Genomic DNA, 19,526 nt, shown 5'->3' on the forward strand with positions numbered 1-19,526 from the left:
GTGATTTTTGTTTGTGTTGAGACTATGGAAAAACGAAGGTAAAGATAATAGTGATGAGGAAGATGATGAATGATGGTGATGACGATGATGATGGATATTACTGGTTGCATAACCAGCAGCTGTTTTACCATTTTCTTTTCCCTGCTAGCATCCTAATTTTCCTTCTGGTATCTACCCTCCTGATTTGTAGCAACCATGTGATTTGGGACGTTGGTTCCAGATCTGATTAGTTTAAGTCAACTAAGAAAATGACATCTCCCAGTCAGTGATTGGTTTAGGAATCCAAGTGCATGTTAAGCAGAATTGGGAACTCCTTGTCAACAGAGATTGGTTCTGGAAAGGACACAAAACCAGATTCGGATCATTGAAATGTAAGGGGAATTTTGAAAAAAGGATTCTGAGAAACTTTTTCTTATTCTTAAGGGGAAATCTTAGGAGAGCTCTCTCCTGCTGGCCACTGGGAAATATATTATGACAACTATAGCCACTTGATTACCAGTCTGTAGATGAAGCTGGTACATAGAGATGTCATCTGCTCTCTCTCCTCCCTAAGAATCACAGGGAAAATAAAGACAGTCATTAGATTAAGTAAATCCTAAAGCTCATCTGACCTATGGACTTGCATATACAAGAATTTTAAATGTTCTTATTGGTTAAGCCAGTTTGATTTGACTTTTCCATTGCTTGTCATGAAAGACATTCTAATAATTTAATAATTAACTCCTGAAAATAAAAACAGCTAACCTAAGGATTAAGATAAATAAAATGCAATAATATTTTAAAAGAATGTGAACAAAAGTAGTAGACAAGGTGAAAACCAGGAAACCTAAAATATTAGCTAAAATATATAAAATTGAAAGTGTAAGTAGAAAATAATTAAATATTACAAATTAATTTGGCAAAAAAATCCTAAAATTGGCAAAAATAACAAACTTAATTTTTGAAAAAGCACCATGTTCCAGTGTATTAGTAAGTCTCTTTCAGTTGTAAGGGAAAGGTTGGCATGCACACTACGTTAGGAGTGTTGAAGGTTCTAACTGAGGTCTGAGAGGAGTTGATGGGTGAGTGGCGGTAGCTGGAAAAACACTCAAGGAATAGTAGACAGTTTTGACATGGCTTTACTCTCTCTCTCTCTGGGTGTGAGGGCTCCTGGGCATGAGCTGTGTGCACAAACCATATGTACAATATTATCAGGATAATTATATCTTTTACAGACAATAGTGGCTCTGAGCCAAGCACGAGCTCACCTGGGTGATTACCTAATGTGCCTCACATGGAGTGGTTACATAATGAGCAGTTGTGTGCCTGTGCTCCAAACTCACTGAGTCACGTAGGACTGGGTGTCTGCCTTGGCTGATTCTTGACTGCAGCATATCCATTTTCCTTACGATATAAGAGATGCTTCCAGCTAAGGGTACATAACAGAAATATCTATGCAGTTTTTAGAAACAACACGTTTCTAGTTTCAGCCCTGGTGATTCTGATAAGGCAGGTGTTAGTGAAGTCTTGGAATGCACAGTGTTACGGACTGTTCAAAACAGCACAAGTTTAGGTATCAATACCTGTGATAAAGGCAACTCCTACAAAATGTAGGTGATTCTGTATTTGTGTCTCTCCATGTGTCTCTTCCTGGGGTATCTCTTCATGTATGATTCAATATTTGTGTTACCTCTGCCCTTTGCGTGTTTCTCTGTGCATATCTCTATCTCTCCATGAGTCTTTCTGTGTGCCTGTGTGTATGTCTCTGTGTGGACGTGTCTCTGTGAGTCTTCTTTGGTGTTTGTTTTTTTTTTTGTCTTTCATTTCCCTCTGCATATCTTTGTATCTCTGTGAGACCCTTTGTCTATTGTCTCTGTGTCTCCCTCTGGATGTGTAGTATATTTGTGTATTTCTCTCTAAGATTGTGTCTTTCCCTGTCTTTACTTGTTTGTGTTTGTGAGTCTGTATCTCTGTGTGTGTTTACTCTTTGGCCCTCTGTATCTCTACCTGTAGTCTTTTCTCTGTGTTCATTTGTCTTTTTCTGTCTATGGGAGCCGCTCTTTTTGTGTCTCATTCTTTGTATTTTATTTGCCTGACACAGTGAATTGAGAAAAGAAATAAACTCAGTCAAAGAAACTTTATGTTCTTCCCCACTCTGTACCTAAAACAGAAAAGAAAAAATAAAAGGCATAACCAAATTCTAGGAATTTAAGTGACTGATGTTCCTTAAAGAGGGTCAATCAACCAATGAAAATTATTGTCTGTCCCTCAACCCTCATGTTTCCTTCAGAACAATAAAACCACTAGACAACAATTAGTCCTTCATCTCATGAGGCAAACATGTGTCTTTGAGTGCCTTGCAATGATCTCACAGCATAAGGCATGCCTGTTCAGACCTTGTCCCAAACTCACATAATGCAAGACAGAAAACTACCAACACTGAGGGAAAATTTGTTATTCATTTCCATTATCCTAATCATAAATAATCCTACTTACATGCAGATATCAGTACCTAGTCATGTCACCTCTACCTCCTTATTATTTCTCGTAATCACAACCTTTCCTAGGGCATGGCCATCAAGCATAGAGCACAGCTATGCCACACATTCCTCAAAGGACACCTGCAGCTTTCTTCATCACAAAGCATTTTTGTGTGTTACAGGCATACCTCGGAGATATTGCAGGTTTGGTTCCAGACCCCCACAATTAAGCACACGTTGCAATAACGTGAGTCACGTGCATGTGTTTTTTTGTTTCCCAGTGCATTTAAAAGTTATATTTACAATAAACTATAGTCTATTCAATGTGAAATAGCATATGTCTAAAAAACAGTGTATACGCCTTGGTTCAAAATGCTTTATTGATAAAAAAATGAGTATCTGAGCCTTCAGCCAGTCATGATTTTAGCTGGCGGGGGGTTTTGCCTCGACATTGATGGCCGCAGACTGATCAGGGTGGCAGTTGTTGAAAGTTGGAGTGGCTGTTGCAATTTCTTAAAATAAGACAACAATGATGTTTGCCACAACAATCAACTTTTCTTTTTATGAGAGATTGCTCTGTAGCATGACATGCTGTTTGACAGTGTTTTACCCACAGAACTCTTTGAATATTGGAGTAAATCCTCTCAAATCCTGCTGCTGCTTTATCAACTAAGTTTATGTAATATTCTAAATTCTTATATTCTAAATTCTTTGTTGTCATTTCAACAATGTTCACAATATCTACACAAGGAGAAGAGTTCATCTCAATAAACCACTTACTTTGCTCATCAATAGGAAGCAACTCTCATCCATTAAAGTTTGATCATGAGATTGCAGCAATTCAGTCATATTAATTCAGAGTTCACTTTTAATTCTAGTTCTCTTGCTATTCACTATATCTGCATTTACATTCTCCACTGAAGTCTTGAACTCCTGAAAGTCATCCATTAGGGTTGAAATCAACTTATTTCAAACTCCTGTTAATGTTAATATTTTGACCTCCTCCCATATATCATGAATGCTCTTAATGACATCTGTAATGGTGAATCTTTCCCAGAAGTTTTCAATTTGTTTTGCCCATAGAATCGTCAGTGGAATCACTCTCTAAGGTATCTGTAACCTTACAAAATGCATTTCTTAAACAGTAAGACTTAAAAGTTGACATTACTCCTTGATCCAGGGCTGCAAAATAGATGTTATGCTAGCAGGCATGAAAACAACATTTATCTCCTTGTACATCTCCATGGCCAGGTGCATTGTCAATGGTCAGTGATATTTTGACCAATGATATTTTGAAAGGACTTTCTTTTCCCTGAGCACTAGGTCTCAACAGCAAGCTTAAAATATTCAGTAAATCTTGCCGTAGTACATGTGCCATCATTTGGGCTTTGTTGTTTCATTTATAGAGCAAACACTGAATAGAGTTAGCATAACTATTAAGGGCTTTAGGATTTTAAAAATGGAAAATGAGCATTGGTTTATCTTAAAGCTACCAGCTGCATTAGCCCCTGAGAGGGTCAGCTTGTCCTTTGAAGCTTTGATGCCAGGCATTGGCTTCTCCTCTCTAGCTATGAAACTCCTAGATGGCATATTCTTTCAATCTAAGGCTGTGTCATTTCCATTACAAATCTGTCATTAAGCATAGCCACCTTCATCAATCATCTTAACTAGATCTTTTGGATAACTTGCTGCAGCCTCTATGTCAGCACTTACTGCTCCACCTTGTACTCTCAAATTATGGAGATAGCTTCTTTCCTTAAATCTCACGAACCAGCATCTGCTAGCTTAAAACTTTTCTTCTGCAGTTTCCTCACCTCTCTCAGCATTCACAAAATTGAAGGAAGCTAGGGTTTTGTTCTAGATTAGGATTTGGCCTGAGGAAATGTGTGTCTGGTTTGATCTCCCCAGACCACTAAAACTTTCTCCATACCAGCATTAAGGCTGTTTTGCTTTCTTATCATTTAGTGTTTCTGATAAAATACAGTTTAAATATCTCCAAAGGTAGTTTTAAAATATGTTAGTAAAAAACATGATTAATGAGTCAGATACAAAGAGATGGCAATGATCTGTAGATCTTTGGAAAGAAAAAGTTTACATAGTAAAAGCAAGAGTTCCCATCTTCATGATGACTCTGTGTCCTTGGAGGGAGGTAACTTCTAGCCTCTGTTGACCATAGAAAAAATTAGGAATTAGATTTTACGATTATTAAAATATAACTGGACCCTAAAAATTTCTATTCATCATATATTTTCACTGAAATGAAAATATATTACCATTTAACTCATAACATTTAAGGAATTAAAAATCATAATCCCCATGCTGAAGTTTTCAATCAAACAGTAGTTTACTTTCCAAAAATAAATTTGCATTTACATTTTGTACATGATTTCTAATCTGGCTTAGTTTGTTTTCTAATTTAAACTTTTGTAAAACTTTTACTGAAAAATTATTCAATTGACTAGAACTCATTTCACTGCTAAGAGGCTAAGTAAGTCCTTAATTTCATCTCTCATTATGAATCCCAACAACTTAGTTTATATTCATTTATTTACAGTACATTAATTGTCTTTCTTCACACATGAGGAGTTTGAATCTAACATATGTAAACTACAGCAAATTTACCAAGATTAAATTCAATATCACAAAGCAATAATGCTATTTAAAACAATGGGACATCAAGTACACTATTGCCTTTTGGCTCTCTAACTACTTAATCCTGAAAATGTAATCTTCTTGGAAATAGAGAATGCTATATCTTCAGGCTTTTAGAAGATCTCTCATAAGAAATAAATTCAATCCAAGATCACAACCAAATAATGTAGTAAACAGATCGTGAAAAGAATAATGATTATAATACATGTTTTTAACACTTGAATCGAAAGAGAAGTAGAATGTTGATTAAACAATATTGAAACTATTTAAATGGGCATATACAGGAACATACACTTTGAGCTTTGAAATAATTTTTAAGACTTCTGACTTTGGAAATTTTTGTTATACATCAAAAGGGCACTGATATTATTATCAGCTAAATCTTATTACTGTGTTTGAGAAAGCTCTGCTATGCACAAAGCACTCAAATGACTTAAGCTCCTTAGCTAAAATAGAGACAAGTAATAAAAGTAAAGAGAAAGCATATATATAGAATCAAATCCTATAATTTATTTATTTCTGACTTTTTGTCAGTACTTTTTTTCTGTGTTAACTGCTATATAGTGGTAACACTCAATACAAATATCATTACAAGTGTGTTTTTTTGTTATTTTTAGGATTTGTAATGAAATTTTGCTTTGTATATTGAAATGCCGTGCTATTTATTGAATATAAACAGACTCAGTCTTTTCATGTCTGTCTGCACCTTTCATCATTACATATCTGCTTTCTTCTTTCACTTGATATTTCCCTTAAATTTTACTGATTTAAACATGGAAGTGGGAAAACAATGGTGACAATATAAGTATTAGGCAGATAAGTTGGTGTTTTATTTTTAACTTTGACTAGTCATCATTCAGTATGCTTGGGGGATTGTTTCTAGGACCCCAACAAATACTAAAATCTGCAGATGCTCAAGTCTTTTACATAAAATGGTGTGTAGTATTTGCATATAACTTATGAACATCCTCCTGTACACATTAATCATCTCATTACTTATAGTACCAATGCAATGCCTATAAATTACTTACTTGCATGGATTTAACATAGTTCTTGGTGTCTGAAAATTCAAATTTTGCTTTTTGGAATTTTGTGGAATTGTTTCCTAATTGTTTTTTAACTTTGGATGGTAGGATTCAAGGATGTAGAACCCACAATACAAAGGACCAACTATATTTTGCTTTAAACATCTTTTATGTAAGAAAAAATGTAGATGTATTACTTTATTTTGATCTGGTTTCTGCCTTTCTACTTTTTGTAAGTTGCCTTTTATCTATCTCAACAAATAAGAAGTATGTATCTTCTTAAATGCCCATTATGTGACCAAGAATTTTGCTAAGCACTAAGGATACTATATAAATGGTACTGAGTATAGGTTTTATTGAGCATTTTAATGTTTTATTAAGTATGATTTTTTAAAATTTAGAAATCAATTTGTAGCATTAATGTTATATACACACATATATGTATGTGTGTGTGTATATATATATATATATATTTATCTGTCATCTTGCTTATCTTAAAACCTCTCTAGCTATTATTAATCCTTTATATAACTCTAATAGCCTACACAATAACTTTGGATTTAATACGTGGAAAAGAGAAGAGTATATTTTATATCTTTGTCTTTTCAGTATTCCGCCATCCTAGTAATCTAATTAGAACTGTGAAAACATTGCTGTGTGTTTTTATATTGTATATTTTTTCTAGTGTGTTTGTTTCAATTGTTGAATAATTCTAACTAGCTGCAGGTATTGCTTTCAGTGTTCTTATTTACTGACCTCTTCAGTAAATGTATCTGTCAGCATCCATTTTCATCAACAATATCTCTGTTCCAAAATTTCTTTTGAAACTTGGCCTTTAATACCTGGAAATATTTCCTTGAGAAAATTTTGGTGAAAGGACATATTTTACAGCTGTCTAAAGACATACATCATAATTCTTTTTTGCCTGTTTATGCAGGGAAAAAAGGCAATATGACACAGACAATTCTTAAACTATGCCCTCTTTTTCTCAGAATTTTAAATTTAACTTTACTTTTTATTTTCCAAGTAGCATTTTTTTTCCTTTGTAGTCTAGACATTTATTTATCTTACATTATATTTAGAATTTTGTACAATTATATGGCAATGAGGAGGGCTCTCACAACTATCCTCTTCACCACTGTTTCTGGCATGTATATGATTGCACTTCTCTGCTCCTTTGTAAGTTAGACATGGTCATGTAACTTGCTTTGGCCAACAAAAAGTGAGTGGAAGTGACATATATTATTTTGATCAGAATGCTATAAAAGCATGTGCAAGTTACCCAGTTGTTCATAAAACCTTTGTAATCTGGGGTTTCTGAGTGATATGATTTGGCTGTGTCCCCACCAACATCTTCTCTTGAAATGTAGTTTTCATAATCCCCAGATATTGTGGGAGGGACCCAGTGGGAGATAACTGAATCATGGAGGTGGTTACTCCCATGCTGTTCCCAAGACAGTTAATGAGTTCTCATGAGATCTGATGGTTTTATAAGTGGCTTTTCCTCCTTTGCTCAGCACTTCTGTCTCCTGCCATCACGTGAAGAAGGATGTATTTGCTTCCCCTTCCACCATAATTGTAAGTTTCCTTAGGCCTCCCAGCCTTGTGGAACTGTGAGTCAATTAAACCTCTTTTCTCTGTAAATTACCCAGTCTTGAATATTTCTTCATAGCAGCGTGAAAACGGACTAATACACTGAGGAACTGAAAAGGCAGAATCTTGCCCTCCAAATAGTCTTCACCAGCCTTGTAGCATAAACAAGAAACATTAAGATGTTTTCTAGATTCAGGTTTTGGGTTTATTTGTGACATTAGCATAACTGTCTATCTTGTCTGAGAAGGGCTGCAACTTTATGATCATTCTTCTTAATTGTAGATACAACCTACTAAATCTTATCTATTTTGGGGTATTCTTTCTTATGCAATCAAGAGGAAATACCCTTGACCACATGTGTACTTATCAGTCTTGTGCAAGTTAGTGTTTCTTCTCCTCTGATACTATATAATCTTAAAAGGTCAGATAGCTAAGATCAGTTTGGCAGATCTATCATCTTGTTTATGGAGCATTAAGTAATATTCCTAATTGCCTGCGTCTTGGTGAAGCACAGAAACATGGTTTAGATAGTAGGATGTAGTGGATGGTCCTGTCATTCTTTGTTTAACTCTTCAACGTTCCACTAACTTTCACGTTTATTTTCTTTCATCCTACTTTAATATACACATCAGTAAAATACTGATTTTAACAGAATTTTTAGCCCATTTAATACAGTAGTTATTATGCAACAATCTTTTCTAAATCTTATCTGTCACATAAGAGACATGGTCTCTCCCAGCACTAGTTACTTGCAGCCAAAGAACTCTGGGGGAAAAACACCCTTTGAACAAATACTGAAGGAATAGAAATGTCTAGCAAACTAAGGCAAACATAAGGACCTGATACAGTCTCAGATGGCTGTGTCAAACTCCTGAAGATCAGCAGGAAAGCACTGGTTAATGAACAGAGGTTGATAATCAGTCGGGGAGGAATAGATAGAAACTTCGCAGACTTTTTTTAACATCTCCAGTTTTATTAGAAACACATCTTCAATGGCTTCCTAGGAAGGGTATATGAGAAGTAATATATATCAGTCCTTGCATATTGGAAATATTATGTCTTCATTGCCGTTCTTTTTTCAGATATATGTATTTATTTGTTCACTTATTTTGGTAGATTTAGGGGACACAAATGCAGTTGTGTTACATGGGTATATTACACAGCAGTGAAGTCTGAGCTTTTAGTGTACTCATAATCTAAATAGTACACATCATACTCTATAGGTAATATTTCATCTTTCAGCCACCTTCCACCCTCCCACCTTTTGGAGTCTTCAATGTCTGTTTTTCCTCTCTGTATGTCCCTGTGTATCCATTGTTTAGCTCCCACATATAAGTGAGAACATGTGGTTTTTAATTTTCTATTATTTTTTAAATTTCAACTTTTATTTTAGATGCAGGAGTTACATGTGCAGGTTTATTACTGGATATATTGCATAATGCTGAGGTTTGGGATATAGATGAACCTGTCACCCAGGCAGTGTGCATATTACCCAGCATTTAGTTCCTTCCTCTTCTCTCCCTCCACCTTCTGTTAGTCACCAGGGTCTCTCATTTCTATGTTTATGTGCATGAGTATCCAATATTTAGCTCCTACTTTTAACTGAAAACATGATATTTGGTTTTCTGTACCTACCATAATTCACTCAGGATAATGGCCTCCAGCTATGTCCATGTTGCTGCAAAAGACATGATTTTGTTTTTTTTTATGGCTGCATAGTATTCTGTGGTGTCAGATATGATTAGATTTTGTGTCCCCACCCAAATCTCATCTTTAATTATAATTCCCATAATTCCCACATGTCTAGGGAGAGACCTGGTGGGAGGTGATTGGATCATGGGGGCAGTTTTGCCCATGCTGTTCTCATGATAGTGAGTGAGTTCTCACAAGATATGAGGGTTTTATAAGGAACTATTCTTCCTTCACTACTCACTCTTCCCTCTCCTGCTGCCTTGCAAAGGAGGATGTGTTTGCTTCCCTTTTTGCCATGACTTTAAGTTTCCTGAAGCCTCCCCTGCCATGCAGAACTGTGAGTCAATTAAACCTCTTTCCTTTATACATTACCCAGTCTCAGGTATTTCTTTATAGCAGCATGAAAACAGACAAATACAGTAAATTGGTACTGAGGCAGTGGTATACTGCTATAAAGATACTTGAAAATGTGGAAGTCACTTTGGAACTGGGTAACAGGCAGAGTTTGAAACAATTTGGAGAGCTCAGAAGAAGACAGGAAGATGTGGGAAAATTTGGAACTTCCTAGAGACTTGTTGAATGGTTTTGACCAAAATGCTGATAATGATGTGGACAGTGAAGTCCAGGGTGAGGCGGTCTCAGATGGAGATGAGAAACTTATTGGGAACTAGAGCAAAAGTCACTCTTGCTATGCTTTGGCAAAGAGACTGGTGGCATTTTGCCCCTGCCCTAGAGATCTGTGGAACTTTGAATTTGAGAAAGATGATTTAGGGTATCTGGTGGAAGAAATTTCTAAGCAGCAAAGCATTCAGGAGGTAACCTGGTTAATTTTGAAAGCATTCAGCCTTATACATTCACAAAGAGATGGTTTGAAGTTAGAAATTATATTTAAAAAGGAAGCAGAGCATAAATGTCTGGAAAATTTGCAGCCTGATAATGTGATAGAATAGGAAAACCCATTTTCTGAGGAGGAATTCAAGCCTGCTGCAGAAATTTGCATAAGTAATGAGGAGCCAAATATTAATTATCAAGACAGTGGGGAAAATGTCTCCAAGGCATTCACAGAGATCTTCACAGCACCCCCTTCCATCATAGTTCTGGAGGTCTAGAAGGAAAGAAATGGTTTCATGGCTGGGCCCAGGGCCTTGCTGCTTTGTGTGGTTTTGGGACTTGGTGCCCTGCATCCTAGCCATGGCTAGAAGGGGCCAACATACAGCTCAGACCATAGCTTCAGAGGGTGCAAGCAACAAGCTTTGGCAGCTTTTATATGGTGTTGTGCCCACAGGTGCACAGAAGTCAAGAATTGAAGTTTGAAAACCTCTGCCTAGATTTCAGAGGATGTATGAAAATGCCTGGATGTCCAGGCAGAAGTTTGCAGCATGAGTGGAGCCCTTATGAAGAATATCTTCTAGGGCAATGAGGAAGGCAAATGAGGGATTGGAGACTCCACATGGAGTCCCCATTGAGACACTGCCTAGTGGAACTGTGAGAAGAGGGCTACCATCCTCCAGACCCCAGAATGGCAGATCCACTGACAGCTTGCACCGTCCACCTGGAAAAGCCACAGACACTCAATGCCAGCTTGTGAAAGCAGATGGGATTGGGGCTGTACCCTGCAAAGCCACAGGGGCAGAGATACCCAAAACCATGGGAGCCCACATCTTGTGTCAGTGTGACCTGGATGTGAGACATGGAGTCAAAGAGGTCATTTTAGAGCTTTAAGATGTAATGACTGCCTTGTTGGACTTTGAATTTGCATGGGTGGGCATCTTATCTTGTTTTAGTTCTCAAAGGGAATGCTTCCAGCTTTTGCCCATTCAGTATGATGTTGACTGTGTGTTGGTCATAGATGCCTCTTATTATTTTGGGGCACATTCCTTGGTGATTAGCTTGTTGAGGGTTTTTATCATGAAGAATGTTGGATTTCATTGAAGACTTTTTCCATAGCTATTGAGATAGTCATACGGTTTTCACTTTTAATTCTGTTTAAATGGTGAATCCAATTTATTGATTTGCATATGTTGTACCAACCTTACACCTCAGGAATAAAGATACTTGCTTATACTGAATTAACTTTTTGGTGTGCTGCTGGTTTTGGTTTGCTAGTATTTTGGTGATTATTTTTGCATCTATATTTATCAGGAATATTGGCCAGAAGTTTTCTTTTTTCATGTGTCTTTGCTACTAGGTTTTGGTATCAGGGTGATGCTTGCTTTGTAGATTAGTTAGGGAAAAGTTCTTCCTTTATAATTTTCTTGGAATAGTTTCAGTAGAATTCATACCAATTCTTGTTGGTATGTCTGTTAGGATTCAGCTGTGAACTCATCTGGTCTAGGACCATTTTTTATTGGTAGTTTTTTTTTTTATGACTGATTCAATTTCAGAAATCCATATTGGTCTATTCAGGGTTTTAATTTCTTCCTGGTACAATCTTGGGAGGTTGAATGTTTCCAGGAATTTATTCATTTTGTCTGGATTTTCTTGTTTGTCTGCATACAGATGTTGATAATAGTCTAGATCATTTGTATGCCTGTGGGACTTGCTGTAATCTTGCCTTTGTTGTTTCTGATGATGCTCATTTAGCTCTTCTCTATTTTTTGTTTGTTAAATTTAGCTACTGATCTATCAATATTGTTTGTCCTTTCAAATAACTAACTTTAGGGTTTTCTTCATTCTCAGTATGGTTTTTCACATGTAAATTTTGTTGACTTTAGTTATTTCTTTTTTTCCTGCTAGTTTTGGGGTTAATTTGTTCTCAGTTTTCTAGTTCTCCTAGGTGTGGGATATTAGATTGTTAATTTGAGATACTTTTAACTTCGTGGGGTAGGCATTTAGTGCTATAAACTTCTCTTAACACTGCTTTATCTGCATCCAAAAGGTTTTGGTATGCTGTGCTTCCGTTTTCGTTTATTTCAAAGTTTTTTTTTTAACTTTTTTTATTTCTGTCTTAATTTCATTGTTTACCTCAAAATCATTCAGGAGCAAGTTGTTTAGTTTCCATATAATTGTGCAGGTTTTGATGATCTTCCTAGTATCAATTTCTATTTTTAGTCTACTGTGGTCTGAGACTATGGTTGGTATAATTTTGATTCTTTTTGAATTTCTTGAGACTTACTTTATGGCTGAGCATGTGGTTGACCTTGGAGTATGTTCCATGTACAGGTGAGAAGAATGTATATCGATGGATGTAATGTTCTGTAGGTGTCAACTAGGTCAAACTGGTTAAGTGCCAAATTTAAGTCTAGAATTCATTTGTTAGTTTTCTGCCTTGATGATCTCTCTACTGCTGTTAGTGGGTTTTGAGGTCCTCCACTATTATATGGGGGTATGTAGGACTTTTTGTATGTCTAGAAGTACTTATTTTATGAATCTGTGTCCTCCAATTTTGGGTACATATATATTTATGACAGTTAAGTCTTCTTGTAAAATCGAAAACTTCATGTAGTTTCCTTCTTTGTTTGCTTATTTTTAATAGTGTTGGTTTAAAGTCATTTTATCTAATATAAAAAGAATGGCCCCTACTTTTTTTTATTTTCCATTTGTATGATAGGTTATCGGTATCCAGATCCCTTCTCGAGCTCGAACCAACATTACACTTTTCCTGGAGTCAAAATGGGAGTTAACACAAGTGTATACATGACAATTAATGCATTGGACAGTTTGATTGTCCAAATTTTGATGTTTCCCACTAACAGCATGTAAGGAGGTTTAACATAACTTTGTATAGTAATAGTCAGGTTGGAGGTAAACAAGGCAGAATGTCTGAATCTATGTTGACACTGAGGGAGAGGAGCAGCGGTGGCCACGCCCAATGTTCTCCACCATAAAGAAGCAATTGGAGGTGCCCGGGGATGCCAAAGGGGTAGAGGGGCATACCTGGGTAGAGAAGAATTGGAGTCCCATAAAGGAGGATTGACATCAAAAAGAGGAAAAGGGTTCAAAGGGAAATTATCATGGGGTTCAGAATCACAGATGTGAGGGGTGTTAGAGGGGACAACAGACAGATAAGTTTCCCCTTCCCATACTCGCGGTCCTGACATGGCAATAGCCAATTTCCAAAGTTCTGGGTGTTCTGGGCTCAGAATGGGGAATATCATATGAGGCCTTGTGGGGGGTAATGCCCTTATCTTCCGATTTTAAGGGAAAGAATGAGCTGAACCTCCTATGCAAAGCAGGATGATGATCCTCCTCATCCTCCCAATAAGAAATAGAATAAGTAGCCTCCAGGCATTCCCTTCACCAGAGAAGCAATTGTTTTTTAAATAGCCCTTTGGTGCCCAGTCTATTACTAAACCATATGAGTCATTTTAAAAATATTACTGCATGTCAGTTAACACAATCTTCCCAAATTAAAGTTTTAGATGGGCCCTCAAAATTTTTAGGACATAGTTTTCCTACAGATTTATATTAAAAGTATGGGGTATCTCCTATTACTCCCCTTTTCATTTGTCTTGAAGGAGAAAGGGAGAGGCCGGAGACCAAATGTCCCAGTTTGTCTGTAGCTAATCTCTCCGGAAGATAAGCAGCTCATACTTGAGTTTCTAGATGGATACAACCAGGTGCATATCCGAGGCACAGAGGAGGGTATTTATAACCCATAGTTACATTAAACGCAGTGCCTTCTTCTGGTTGAGCAGGGCAATGGTCATCTGTAGCTCCAGGCATCCACACATTATAGTTAGTATAGATTTCTGCAGGAACATCCATCCAGGTGAGAGGTCAAATAAGTGGAGGAAAAGGCAAATAAGCCCAATAAGAATAATTTTGTGTAGCAGGTAAATCAGTGTGAGAGGAAACAGGTGAGACAGAAAGTATAAGGAGGAGAATCATTAAATGAAACCTATTGTAAGCGAGATTCAGTGCTGAAGGAGGAAGAGAAGAACAGGGGGATGTTATTTTCAGGTTAATAGAAATGGTGAGATTTTTAGGTTTGTAAGGAGAAAAAGAAAGGGAATTAGGAGAAGTGGGATTAGTTAGAGGGGTCTCCATTGCCATTAGGGAGGATCAAACCAGATCCATTTTGATTTGGTGTGCCAGTTTTTGAGGAGTCGGCACAGATCTCACCATGTATGAGGGCGGTCTCTTATGCAGATGTCTTTTCCCTGTGGTTTTCATTGTCAGTATTCACATGAAGTTTAAGTCTCTTAGTGGGTACCCAGACAGGGGATTGATGATCTCCTGGTGAAACACAAGCATACTCTCTTCTCCATGTTATAATTGTTCCAGGTTCCCAGGTATCGGTCTGGAAATTTTTCCATAACACTGGCTTGCCTTCATTTAGGGAGAATTTTTTTCCTGTATAATGATGTTCAGCTGCAGTCAGAGTATTGTCTTTAGGAAAATTTAGAAAGTTTAAAGTAAACAATGCTAAATGTAATTGGGAGTGGGGAGTGGTCGATTTATACTTTTATTGTTCAGACTGTTTGGACAATTGAGTTTTTAAAGTGCAATTCGCCCGTTCCACCACAGCCTGTCCCTGAGGATTGTAAGGGATTCCAGTAATATGGGAAATTCCCCATTGGTGCATAAATAAGTCAAAAGCCTTACTAACATATCCAGGGGTGATGTCTGTTTTTATTTGATATGGAAGCCCTGTAACTGCAAAGCAAGAATACAAATGTCTTTTAACATGGGCCATGCCTTCCCCTGTTTGATAAGTAGCCCAGATAAAGCCTGAAAAGGTGTTTACAGAAACATGTACATAATGAAACTCTGCCAAAGGAGTTAACATGAGTTACATCCATTTTCCATAAGTCATTAGGAGTTAGGCCTCTGGGATTAACACCGGATTCCTGATTTGGAAGTACAAAAACTTGGCACTGAGGGCAACGGTGGACAATAAGCTTAGCCTCTTTCCAGGTGAGAGCAAATTTATCTTTTAATCCAGCAGCATTGACATGAGTGAGATTATGGAACTCCTGAGCTTCTTGGGTTGCAAAAGAGACCAAACAGTTGACATTTTCATTGCCAGCAGACATGGGTCCTGGTAAAGTGGTATGAGATCTAATATGTGTAATATAGAAAGGGTGTCTATGTTGGTGAACCACCTGTTGTAACCTTGAAAATAAAGAAGCCAATTCAGAATTATCAATATGTTTGATAGTAGTGGTTTCTATATTTTTAGTGGCATGTAAAACATAAGCGAATCAGAGACAATATGTAAAGGTTTGGGGAAATCCTGTAAGGCAGTAATTACAGCAATTAACTCTGCCTTTTGAGCAGATGTCTAAGGGGTAGAAATAAGCTTGTCTGTAGGACCCACATAACCAACATTTCCATTACTGGAGCCATCAGTGAACACTGTAACGGCCTCAGGAATGGGCTGATCTTTGGTCAATTGAGGGACCTCCCAAGAAGTCATTTTTACAAAATCAAACAATTTGTTTTTTGGATAATGATTGTCAATAACACCAATAAAGTCAGCCAAGTGAATTTGCCACAGTATGGAATGTTGAAAAGCAGCTTGAACTTCGAGCCAACTTAAAGGAACCACAATTAAATTGGGATCAAATCCAGAAATTTTAAGTATTCTACATCAAGCTTGTCCAATTAGGGTGGCTATTTGGTCCAGATAAACAGACAAAGTTTTTGACACAGAATGAGGAAGAAAACACCACTCCACTAAATCATTATGTTGAACTATTAGCCCAGTAGGGGAGTGTAATGAAGCGAAAACCAGAAGCTGAAAAGGCTGAGACTGCTGTACCTTAGACAACTGGGCAGTTTGGATTCTTCCCTGTACTGATTCCAATTCCAGTGAAGCCTCAGGTGTCAAAGTCCTGGGACTGCAGCGATTGGAATCTCCACATAGCGTAGAAAAAAAGTTAGATAGCACATATGTTGGAATGCCTAAAGTAGGTCTTAAATAATTAATGTTACCCAAAAGTCTTTGGAAATCATTTAAAGTTTTCAAGGAATCTTTCCTAATCTGAAACTTTTGAGGTTGAATACATTCTTTATTGACTACCATTCCTAAATATTGAACAGGAGTGTTCTGTTGAATTTTATCCTGAGCGATGTGTAATCCACCCTCTGTAACATGGTGGCTCAAAAATTGATAACAGTCACTTCTTTGTCAGTGGGAGCAGCAATTAATATATCATCAATATAATGAAGAATATAGGCCTGGGGAAATTGAGCTCGAACTGGTGAAAGCACCTGTCCAACATAAAGCTGGCAGATGGTAGGGTTATTCAGCATTCCCTGAGGAAGTACTTTCCATTGCTAGTGAGCTGCAGGCTCCTGATTATCGATAGATCGTACAGTAAAGGCAAATTTTTCACAATCCAATTTATGTAAAACAATATAAAAAAAAATCTTTAAGATCAATAACTATGAGAGGCCGATTCTTAGGTGTTAAAGCAGGGGCAGGCATGCCGGATTGGATGGCTCCCTTAGGTTTAATTACTGCATTAATGGCCCTTAAATCAGTTACCATCTGCCACTTGTCTGATTTCTTTTTTACTAGAAACACAGGAGAATTCCAGGGGGAAAGAGAAGGTCTCACATTTCCAAGTTGTAACTGTTCAGAAACCAAGTGAGTTAAAGCCTCCAGTTTTTCTTTAGAGAGCAGCCACTGCTCAATCCAAACAGATGTTTCTGATTTCCATTGTAAAGGAATAGGATTAGGAGGCGTGGCAGTGGCCACCATTAAAAAGGATAACCTAAACAAGCCCTGTCTTGTTTTACAGTAACTCGAAGGGGGTTAGTAATTCCTTCATGTTTTGGACTGAGACTGAGTCCAGGAACAAACCCCATGTTTTCCATTATATGTTAACCAGGAGCACTATGAGTTATGTGGAATATTAATTTCAGCACCCCATTGTGCCAGCAAATCTCTACCCCAAAGATTAATGGGGATTGGCATGATAGAAGGCTGAATTGTACTGTTTTGACCATCAGGGCCAGTGCAAGGCAAGATAAATGTGCTCTGGTGAACTTCATCTGCTTTTCCAACACCTGCTAGTCCCATGTTAGCAGGATGTTTAAGCCAGGAGGAAGGCCATAAATTAGAGGAAATAATAGAAACATCAGCCCCAGTATCTACTAGGCCCTCAAACTTTTTTCCTTGAATGTATATGGTGCAAGTGGGCCCTTATTTAGAAATTACATTAATCCAATAAGCAGCCTTTTTACTGCCGGAGCCCATCCCCAGGGCCCTGTGTTTAAAACAATGTTAGATAGTAAAAGTAAATGAGCAATTGACTCACCAGCCGGAATTGAAACAAGAAACTTGGCAGACACCATAAGTTTAATCTCATCAGAGGAATCAGAATTAATGAGACCAGTATGAACCATGATTCCTTTAGCAGAGGTGGAGGCCCAACCTAACACGAGGCCCACTGAACCTTGAGGTAAAGAGCCAGTGACTCCCATGGGAACAACTAAAAGCAAAGAATTAGGGAGTAAACTTAGAGGAATGATACTACAGAGATCGAGACTGCCCTGCCCCCTACTCTGGAGGTAGACAAGCATTGTACCAAGACAGAAGAAGAGGCTGGGACCCATCAAGATTGACTGTAGGTAAATTTGTTTGTGCTGGGGGCTGCGTTGGGACCACTTGAAGTGGAAACGCAACATTGGTCTGAGTCTGAGGTGTCCCATTTGACACTGGGGCCTGGGACTGGCCCTGCTTCCCATTTCCCTGGTTCTGTGGCAAGGGATTTCCATCTATATCATATTTAGAGCAGCAAGTACTTGCCCAGTGTTTACCTTTATGACAACATGGGCACACAGTAGCAGGAGCATTTGGCTGTGTTTGTTGAGCCAGCTTGGCCACTTTTAAGTTTTTAACAGTGCAATTTTTTTGAGTATGACCAATTTGACCACAATTATAGCAGGCTCCAAGAAGAGAATCAGTTGAGCCAGTTTGATTGCTGTCCTTCATGGCCTATGCCCCCAGAATAGCTTTGTGGGTCTCTGATCCAATGCCTTCACAAGCTTTACTATATGCAGGCAATACCTTGTGATCCAGTAAATTTTGTCATTGGACAGAATCCATGGCCATTTTACACTCATGGTTTGCATTCTCAAAAGCTAACATATGAAGAAGAATACCTTGAGCGCACTCATTAGAGACAGATTTTTGAACAGCATCTTGTAATTTGGACAAAAAATTAGGATATAATTCATTGTGACCCTGTTTAACAGTAGTAAAAGAAACAAGAGCTTGGCCTGGGGCACGTAATTTGTCCCAAGCTATCATACACACCTTTGTTACTTGTTCCGTGGTGAGAGTATCAAAGCCTAATTGAGCAGTAGTGTCAGAATAATTATCAGAGCCTGTGAGCTGAGCCTGAGTAATTAGAATGCCATCAGCCTGATTTAGCTGAGCCTGCAGACGGGCCTCCTCTGACCACCAGGTACGGAATTGTAAATGCTGAGATGGAGTTAGAAAAGCCTTTGCCGGGCCAGGCGTGGTGGCTCACGCTTGTAATTCCAGCACTTTGGGAGGCCGAGGTGGGCGGATCACGAGGTCAGGAGATCGAGACCACAGTGAAACCCCGTTTCTACTAAAAATACAAAAAATTATCCAGGCATGGTGGCGGGTGCCTGTAGTCCCAGCTACTCAGAGAGGCTGAGGCAGGAGAATGGCATGAACCCGGGAGGCGGAGCTTGCAGTGAGCCGAGATTGCGCCACTGCACTCCGGCCTGGGCGACAGAGTAAGACTCCATCTCAAAAAAAAAAAAAAAAAAAAGAAAAGTCTTTGCCAAAAAGTCCCAGTCTAAAGGAAGCAAAATGACCTCAGTACAAAGAGTCTGTAATACCATTTTAACATATGGAGAAGTAGGACCATACTGAATACAAGCATCCTTGAATTCTTTTTAAAAGGTAAGATTGAGTGGTGCATATCAATGCACTTATACCCCTTGAGCATTTGGAGGTTCCAGCATGACTGGATAAGCCCACACCTCTAATCCACTTGTTTCTTTGTTGTGGTATAATAAGCATTGCATGGAAGTTACAAGAGCAGGCACATGAGACAGAGTCAGCATAGAAGTGACAGGAAAAGTATGTGTAGATAAGGGAAACTGAGGTTGAGGAGGTTGGACCGGTATGAGAGCGTGAGAAAGGAGCATTGGGGGAGCAGAGGAGGCAGAAGCA

Source organism: Hylobates moloch, unplaced genomic scaffold (assembly GCF_009828535.3).
Source record: "Hylobates moloch isolate HMO894 unplaced genomic scaffold, HMol_V3 SCAFFOLD_10, whole genome shotgun sequence".
In the NCBI taxonomy this organism is placed as follows: domain Eukaryota; kingdom Metazoa; phylum Chordata; class Mammalia; order Primates; family Hylobatidae; genus Hylobates; species Hylobates moloch.